General features: G+C 45.4%; 1 protein-coding gene across 3 annotated transcripts in view; it reads right to left on the reverse strand.

The window, feature by feature from the left end:
• Positions 1–331: 331 nt before the first annotated feature.
• The window catches only part of LOC111243152 (uncharacterized), a 47,141-nt gene continuing 38,154 nt past the window's right edge, over positions 332–9,318 (reverse strand). For all 3 annotated transcript variants that reach the window (XM_086977016.1, XM_022788276.2, XM_086977015.1), the window contains one exon: positions 332–6,951. The gene's annotated coding sequence lies outside the window, so the exon portion shown is untranslated. The remainder of the gene's footprint in view (positions 6,952–9,318) is intronic.

A 9,318-nucleotide genomic window follows, 5' to 3' on the forward strand; every position in this document is an offset into this window, starting at 1 on the left:
CAGTTACCTTTCCCACAGGAAAAACGAAGCCTATCTAAAGACAGAAAGAAAGCTGACTCTTATTCGCGTTCATTGGTGCGAGAAGATAGAAAACACACGGCAAAAGGACACTAAGGACGGTTGGCAAGCTTTTGTAAGATGCGAAAACAGCGGATAGCTAGGCAAAGCTCAACAAACGATGCTGTTGCGGGTGATTCCTCCTAAAGCTTTACGATTAGCACTAACTAAATTTAAGGAGATCGCCTACACAAAGGTCTCTTGAACAGGGACCTGTTCGCCTGCGGTTAGAAGGTTCACTTACGCGCTGAATCTAAAGAACTGCTCAGATTGCTTATCGCAAACAATACAAAACAGTTTAATGCTTATGTGCTACAGAGGATTCTGCTACTTAGAGGCTCTTTTTTTCGAAGTCTATTATCTACTACATTACGTTGTGTCTATACCAGTCTAATAAAACACTAGTCGATAAAGAACATTAGCACGCCCTGTTATCACTTATTTACAAAACAGAATTTAGGGTTGCGGTAACTAGATACCTACGCGCCTGAATCTAGTTATCAGTCGCCTATTAATGATGTAATAAATAATATTTACCACTAAACTACCAGGCCCTACGTGTACTTGTTAACGGAAAAGTGTAGACGTAAACTTTCTACAAATCGATATAATCACCTAGCGCGCATTGACCTATCCGAAAACGAAAAGAAAAATACAGGGTAGTTTTTAGTTTTAATAGTATTTTCGCTTGTGACGAACGTTTATTTACTTTTTGGTTCGAAATAAATATTTTAATAAATTACATCGGGGGGGGGGAGGGAGGGGCAGGGCAGCAGCGGGCGATGACTCAAAGCCCGGCCAACCGATTCGAGTCGTTGTACCGGAAAAGGTGACAATAGATCTATTTAGATAAAACATATTTTCTCGTAGAGAGAGCGGCAACAATCAGTAACTTTTCGTACGCGTCTTTATCATTTCTTCATAGCATACGGGGCCTCATATTTCGTATTTCTTTTCCATGTTCTCAGCTACAACACACAATATGTCCCCTACTCCCCGCTGTCTCGAAGAACGGAGCTACTCGCAAACGAGCCGTTCTTACTATTTCGTTTCTCGTTCCCATTATTTTTTTTTATATAATTACTTTTATTATATTACAACGAGCTGTGATTCATAGCGACCAAGAAATGACAACGACCATAACTACGACTATCGTACGATCAACAAAACACAATGACAAATATAAGTAAGTGTGTAATTTCGACCGATAAACGCGAAGTTCTTAGTGAATTTGTGCACGAACGTCGACAGAGCAACTGTAGTACGCGTAGCACAAAAACAGGTTTCCTATTCTAGATAACAACTTGTTCCATGTCTCTCCACACTGGTCCTGCAAATACGCATTTTCATTTGCCCTTCTCCGACAACACCAATGAAACAAGTCGTAGATGATTAATTGCTTGTTGTTTTTGTTGGCTTGCAAGCTAGACGGATTAAGGGTCTCGGTATGTGTCGTTGGCATCTTTTTCAGTTCCATATATACATTTGTATACTATTGTGTCGCGAGTTTTCGATGATGCAGGTAAATGATGTGCCGTTTCTAAGTTATATTCGTCCGAGTCAATGGATGTACAAGATAACTGTGAATTTTTAGAACGTAGGCTGGCGCGGACTGATGGTCAGACAGCTACGACTGGGAGAATCATTTATTAGTACACATATAACTGCATTGAGTTTACATTTTGGTGAAGCCTTTCACGTTATTGGGTCTCATAGTTTAATGAGATTTCTGTTTAGTATCGATTATGGTTTTACATTTATTCAACACCGTTTATTTTTCACACCGTTGAGTGACGTCCTGCTGTGTCTGTTCTACTGATTCTATCTAATTGTCAATCGTGTTTGTTATAGAAAACTAAGCGTCGATTGCATAGTCGCTTACCCATACGCACTATAGCAAAACAACGAGAAATCCTATACATTTATTGTTTCAGTTGTCTGAACTATTTTTTGTTCGGACATTCTATCTGCACCGATGACTACTGTGACAGCAGACTGCGGGCCAAACACCATTATCTCGAAGGTTATGATCTGTCTGACAGTTGCAATGGTGGCTTTTCGTCTGCGACGGTCAGTGTTTGTTGCTTTCCCGCCGTATGCTTACTTCTAAATTGCATCACAATTCGGCTATTCCGAATAACTCTTTAATATTGTAGCTACTGTATTTTTTATTATCGTTGTTGTTATTGTCGTCGTGGTGGTGGTGGGGTGGTGGTAGGGTGGTGGTAATCATCTTTGCGGTTTGATTTTCAAGTGACTGATTATTACTATTATCAGGAAGGTGGACAGGAAACTGAAGACACCATGCCGATGATGACAAAACTATTTGGACCTAAATAAAAACGAAATCATTACCTACTTTGGCAAATCGCAAACGAAGTTTTGTGCCATGCAAATTTTCATGTGTTTAACCTTTAGCGTGAGCGTTTTTATCTTCTTCAGTCTTTCATGAACGTCTAACTGGGATTCCTAATTCTTCGATCTCTATTATTTTGGGTTATATCTTTGTTGACTTGTTTGCGTGCATGCGTCCATTCATTTTGTCATTGGCATCTGTTTGTCGGTGCACATTATATTGGCGTCTTGTTCATTCTTCCCCGAACTCCCCCCTCCCCCTTCCTTCCCCTCTTCCCCTCTCTCTCTCCTTGTTCTACTGTTTATCCGTTTGTATCTCTGTGCAAGTACGCATCTAGTCGTTAAGACATTTTAAGTTAATAAAGTTTTGTCTCTGTTGTGTATCTACTATTAAACTACTTTTCTTCATTCACTTGGTTCCCTGGCGCTTTGTCGGCGCACAGGTCCTCTTTAGAACTTACTATACAATTATTACTGTACAAGTGCGTGTTCGGCGCAGTTACTTCAAAACACGATTATCTTCCGCGCTTTCATCTCTCTCTCTCTCTCTCTCTCTCTCTCTCTCTCTCTCTCTCTTTCTCTCTTCATCGCTTTCACAGTAGTCAGATAAATGGCCTTTCTTATTATTTATAATCGTCTGTTTCACTTCATTCTAGCTATAGAGTTTTTGTAATAACAGAAGTGGACGGTGCGGTGCATCTTTTCATTACACTGACCAGGGCTTACTGCGATTCAACAGGAGAAGAGACGGTCTGAGGGACGGGCGCAAAACGTCGTGTCGATCTACGCTAAAATTGGTCAACAATGTATCGCTCGCTGCAGTGAAATTCAATGGGAAGCAAAAATAGTTTTCCTAGTTAGAGAAAAACGTTGAAGAACATTCGTAAACTATATAGTACTGCTGAGCTTGTATAAAGGAAGGGGGGGCGAGGCGGGGCGAGGCGAGGCGAGGCGAGGGGAGGGGAGGGGCGGGTGATATCAAAATGCGAAAAAGATGCTTACTAAGTCGTCCTGTTTTATCGCAGATCAGTTCCACCAATACAATTAAAAAGGTAAAAATGGAAAACCTGACCAGTAAAAAACTATTAGAAACGCATGTTAACAGATTCCTTTTGAGTGACTAAAACCTCGACAAGTGACTGTTGTTTGGCACACCGTAATTTTTGGATACAAGGTCGCTGTAGAAGATAAGTGAGAATCTACGAGGATCTTTTTAAGGGGATTCAGAATTGTGATACTACTTTTATGGTATAGCTGCTGACATATCGAAGGTAAAAACATTGCGGTTACTTAAACGATATATTGGAAATGCTCATACTAGTACTGCATCGACTGGTCTGTTATTACTACGAGGATACACCACTATCTGTTAGAAATGTGTAAGACACATAAAAACTTAGTCAAGAAGCAGACAATGGCCTAACCTCAAGGGCATTTGTCATTAGCAGATAGTTTGGGCGACAGATAACGCTTAACGGCGCTTTTCTTTCTGCGTGTTAAAATGTCCCGCTTGAACTTGCCGAGTAAATCCTTTTTTTTCTGTTGTTAGTAGAAAATGTGCTGTCAACGTATAATATTCTATAAGGGACGATGACGACGACATCATCATTTATCCGTGTACTATTACAATACGTGATGCAATTTTATGCTTAGCTGGTAAACCGTACGTTTTTCCATTTTTTCGTCTAGTGTCATTTCTACTCTTATTCTCTATAATCCTGTCTTGGCTTATTGTGGCATGGGTTCCGTTGCCGTCCACAACGATGGCGTGTCCTGTCAGCCTATTTGTCTTTCGACACACAGATCTGCCGACCGACGGACCGATCGATCGACATACAGACAGTTGGATGCTCTGCTGTGATCACCTCCCTCTTTGAGGTACACCCAGACAAACACACATGGTCACTCGCCGTGATTCTGCTTTTCCTCGTTTTTGTTCGATGCGTTGTATGGCAGCTCTCTAGCGTCGCTCGTGAAGATGGTTAGATATAAATAGCGATTGATGCTGCTACCGCTGTTTCGTGCTCCCTTTTGCCTAGCTTTTCTCCGCTTTCTTTTTTTTTTTTATCCTTTTCGTACGCCACCATTACCTGCGCTGATGCTGCCATTGGTAATAGCAAGAACGGCAGCAGCGGCAGCCAAACGGTCGCCCGTAACACTGTAGTAGTGCCACCGCTGCTGTGGCTGCATCCACATCGAAATAAAACCAATCGGGAGCACTCACCATCAATCGCGCATTGACTGGCGATCGCGCTTGATCGGGCCGACGTCAACCGATCTACTAACCGGGTAAACAGGCTAGAGCCCGATCTAGTAATATTATGCCGACGGCGGTAACAACAGTTCGTACACACTTCATCTCGGGCCGCAGTTAATACTGTGCCTATTATTATTATGACAACTACAACTAACATGATCTTATACGACCCACTGGAGGAAAAAATGACTTTTTATGCATCTTGACGAGGATAATCAGGCCGTTTAATGATGTAGTTAGAAGTAATATTGAGCATGTACACACATTAGGATGCGCGTGTACGTATATACTACGGATGGATTGGATCTGACTAATTTTCTATCAATGAGGCACGGGAGAGGGAACATAATCAATATGGAAAGTAGTGTGATTTTGAAGAAAAGTGACGATTAGATTTACTCAGATAGACCACCATTCACCTACGCAATGCTTTAGATAAGAAATGCTGAGCGATACTATGGTGGGCGTGATGGACGCATGACTCTTTAACGTGCGTTCCCAATGATTACCAGAGCAAACTTTTTTCTGCAGGTAAACACAATCCGATGATGAAAAACAAGCGCGTTAGCGTAAGGCTGTCGCATCGTGGCGCTAAGCTGGAGAAGGACCTGTTACGACAGGACCGGGTCGGGTCTCGTTCCAAAACACAACAACGGGAGCCCCCAAGAGAAGGCCCGCCAGTGAACCGACCAGCAGTGGGCCAGCCCTGAAGCACGAACTATGGATGTTCTATGATTGACTGCATCGACAAAGGATGGCACCAGACAGCGCTTGGCTATATCTTCAGTGGATAGCACCAGTGGCAGCGGCAGGATGCACCGCTATCGAAGTGCATCACTGCCAGCATCGGCCATTGCCACTGTGACTCTGTCACAAAATGTGGACGCCAGCGCCACCTACCTCTACTACTAGTATCAGCACCAATACGGACATCGTGAAGGGACGCGTCAGCTGCATCTACATCCATCACGTCCACGCACTATACCACTCCGCGTCATTGTCGTCGTCTACTTTTTCACCATCCTTTTCTTCTCCGTTCGGCAAAAACGCATCCCCCACGCACTACGAAACATTCACGCTGTTCGCGTTACCGTTGCGGCCGTTGATGTGACTGCAATTGCCGTGTTGTATGCACTGGCCGATTGGATGCTAGGTCACCTGCCGGCCGCCGGTATCGCCACCACCATCAGCAGCAATGGCGCTGATTACTTATAACGGCTGGCCTTACGGACGAAATCTCACAGTAATAACAACAAAATTATTAAACATGCAAAATCGTACTTCAAGTAGTAATATATGTAGCAGCAGCAGCAGCAGCAGCAGCAGCAGCAGCAGCAGCAGCAGCAGCAGCAGCAGCAGCAGCAGCAGCAGCAGCAGCAGCAGCAGCAGCAGCAGCAGCAGCAGCAGGAGCAACGATAGTGTTCATAGTTACAGCTGATTGTAATGATGCCGTTGTTGTTGATGGTACTGATAGCGATGATGTTCCGAGCAGAGAAACCCGTCACATGTCGAAGAGCCTTAGACGCTAACATTATGCTGTAGTCCAAACTCCGGTGCCTGTTTCTGATGTTAATCCCCTTTCGTCTGCCGATGCTGATGCTACTGCTGCTGCTGCTGCTGCTGCTAGGCATCGCCGTAATTGATTGTTACATATGGCGATCATGTAGATATATAGCCTGCAACCACGTAGTACTGCATAACAACGCCATTTTGTACAAGCGATTATTCATGTGTGCTTCATTAAGCACATGTACCCCTCTGTCAAAAATCTATGGTTGACTATGCGTGCTTGTGCGCGTGGTCTGAATCACTCTGATGGCAACGAAGCGCAGCGATGAAGGAACGCGATAGCGGTCAAATGTGTCGTTGTCGTGGTAGGCCACTCATTGTACCTCTGATCAGTTGAGTGCGTGTTGCTCTATGGCCATGTGTTCGCAGGATAATTTGGCAGCGGAAAAGAATCTCACATTGGCAGAACCAGCTGTGATCGTAGTAGCAGTTTATTCGAGGAACATTACGAGATCAATTGGTAAGAAGAACTACAGGCTCTGAGTGCTTTCATTACTTTGTTTAGATTGAGCCAGTGCGCATTATTGTACATTCCATAATATGTGCATCATGAAAAAATCGTTGGATAGCAACTACACATTATGGGTTGTGTATCTTGTAACATGTTGTTGTCGATCGTTGTTCTTGTTATTGTTGCCACCACCGCCGTTGCTGTATCGTTGTATGTTGAAGGAACGTTTACTCTCGTCGACATGTCTCGACTTCTCTGACTCCTGAAAATACCGAAACAATAACGAAGGTCTCAAGATGGTAGCTGTGTAGAAGATTACCATCACCTGTCTGTCTGTCTGTCTGTCTGTCTGTCTGTCTACATGAGCTTCACTTCATCGATGGAAACGACATCAGAAACAGCGAAGTAACGCGACTGCCATCAGCGTCAGCCACTGTCACAGTACTGTGCAGCAGCAGTAGCAACGTAACGTAGCGAGCGAGCAAGCAGCTAGCAAATATATCTTTCGTTCTCGTCCATTTTTGTCGCTCTTTTATATAGAACATGCGTCGGCATGGCGAAGGAAAGGGGGACAGGGAAAATATTGATGGTGGTGGCGGTGAATGCTGTTGCTGTCCTGTGTTGGTGATCAAAAAGGAGAAACAGCAGAAAGGACCACGTCACGCTATTTATATGCTCTATGTTTGATGCTATGTTATAGGGCGGCGTATGCGGTATAACTGGCGGTCATGGTGCCGCGTCGACTGCGACGAGGAGCGGGTTTGGCGATTATAGATGGCAGTCCACGAGTGGGCCATCACACCAACCGCCCAACCGGCGGACCAAACGCGCAGGTAGACAGATAGGCAGGCAAGCGGGAGCCAGTAGAACGAACGAAGCCACTTACATTGACTGACTTCTTCGTCTTCTTTTTACTGACTGACCAACCACGAACGACACTCATAACGGTGACGATGACGACGGAGCCGATCGACCAGAGTTGAGCGCGCTGCCGCCGTTACCATCACTAACAACAACAACGGTAACCTATGTATGGTATGGCAGCATTATGGCTGCCTCTAGTAGTGATGATGATGATGATGATGATGAAGAAGAAGATGATTGTGCTGTCTATCGCCTTAGCTGTTGTTGTTGTCGTCGTCGTCGTTGTTTTCGCAGCTGGCATCCATTTGGCTTCTCGTTGTTGACGCTTGCCTCCTGCTTCTTCCTCTATTTGTTCGCTACCACTCGTAGAGACTCATGCATAGATACAGCAACCAATCGTAGCAGCAGAAGAAGAAGAAACAATCGACCTCGAACCGCGATGCACCGGCGTCAGCCACTGCGACGCCATCCTTCCTTTAGTCGTCGATGATCGTTGCTACTGCTGCTGGAGCAGCCTGCTGTTTGTCGGATTGTTACCGTAGCGAGCATCGTCGTCGCATCGGTCAGTGGCTTTGACGGCTGTCAAGCTGCATTTCGTAAATGTTTAGCTAGGTTTCTGCGGTTGATGCTGTATGAGGAGTTAATATTTCCTTTCGGCTATGAAACAAGAGCTATAGCAAACGATGCCATCACAATCATTGACATCGCGGCGGAAAATGGTAACTGGCTGTTGCTCTATACGACAACTGCAAGTTTTACAGCAGCTGCTACAGTAAGAGCGGGTGGAAGATAACTCTGCACCCACTACACATAACACTACGTCAACAATTGCATCCATCGATTCTTCTTCATTCGTTCGCTTGATCGCTTGAGCTCTTTCTCTGAGGGCCGCTCGGGCGCTGGATCTACTACTGCCGATGGCAGTGATGGCGTTCTTCGGCGCATCGCTGGGTACCAGGTCCGGTTTGTCGACCACTTCACTATTGCTTCTGCTGCGGCTGGTGCTCGTAGCGACGGACGGACGGACGGACGGACGGACAGATGGGCGAACGTATCAATGGCGTCGAAAGAGCTAGCGAGCATTTTACTCAACTGCGTAAGGAGCTGACGCGCCGATTTCGATGCTTCGCCGACTGTGGCAGGAGCGTCGAAGCTGCTAGCAGCAGCAGCAGCAACGACGACGACTACAACAACAACAACAACAAAAATAACAAGGAAAGCGACCAGCGCTGCTGAAGACTAACAGGCTTCAACACTTCGGGGATCGGTAGCAAAAGCAGCCCCAGCCACCGCGCGCGACTCGACTCGGCAACGGCGCTTTTTTTTGCCTTGCCTTGCCTAGCACCATCAGAACTCTACCATAACAGTAACAACAACTAGCACGATTGTACCACCACGAGGGCTGCGGCCACTACAGTTATCGCTAGCGGGTACAGCAACCACTCGATCGGAGGAGCTCTCCCGATCGGCCGCCACGCGGTGGTCGGACGTTTGTTGCTCGGTCGGTCGTATGTTGCTGTTCAATCCATTCCTACACAAAGTAAATCTACTCGTTCGTTCGCGGCAGTGACGTTCAAGAAGATGCCAGCCAACCAGTCAGCTAGCGCGAAAATCGTCAAGGGAAAAAATTTATATGCCAAGCAGAACAGCTAAAACGACGAAGCACCAGGTCGACGTCGATCGAGCGAACGAAGATACATTCATAGACTGTGTATATACTGCAGACGACACATTGGTCACACGTTGCCAAATAACAATAACAGCG

Source organism: Varroa destructor, unplaced genomic scaffold, assembly GCF_002443255.2.
Source record: "Varroa destructor unplaced genomic scaffold, Vdes_3.0 BEIS01000001.1, whole genome shotgun sequence".
Lineage (NCBI taxonomy): Eukaryota > Metazoa > Arthropoda > Arachnida > Mesostigmata > Varroidae > Varroa > Varroa destructor.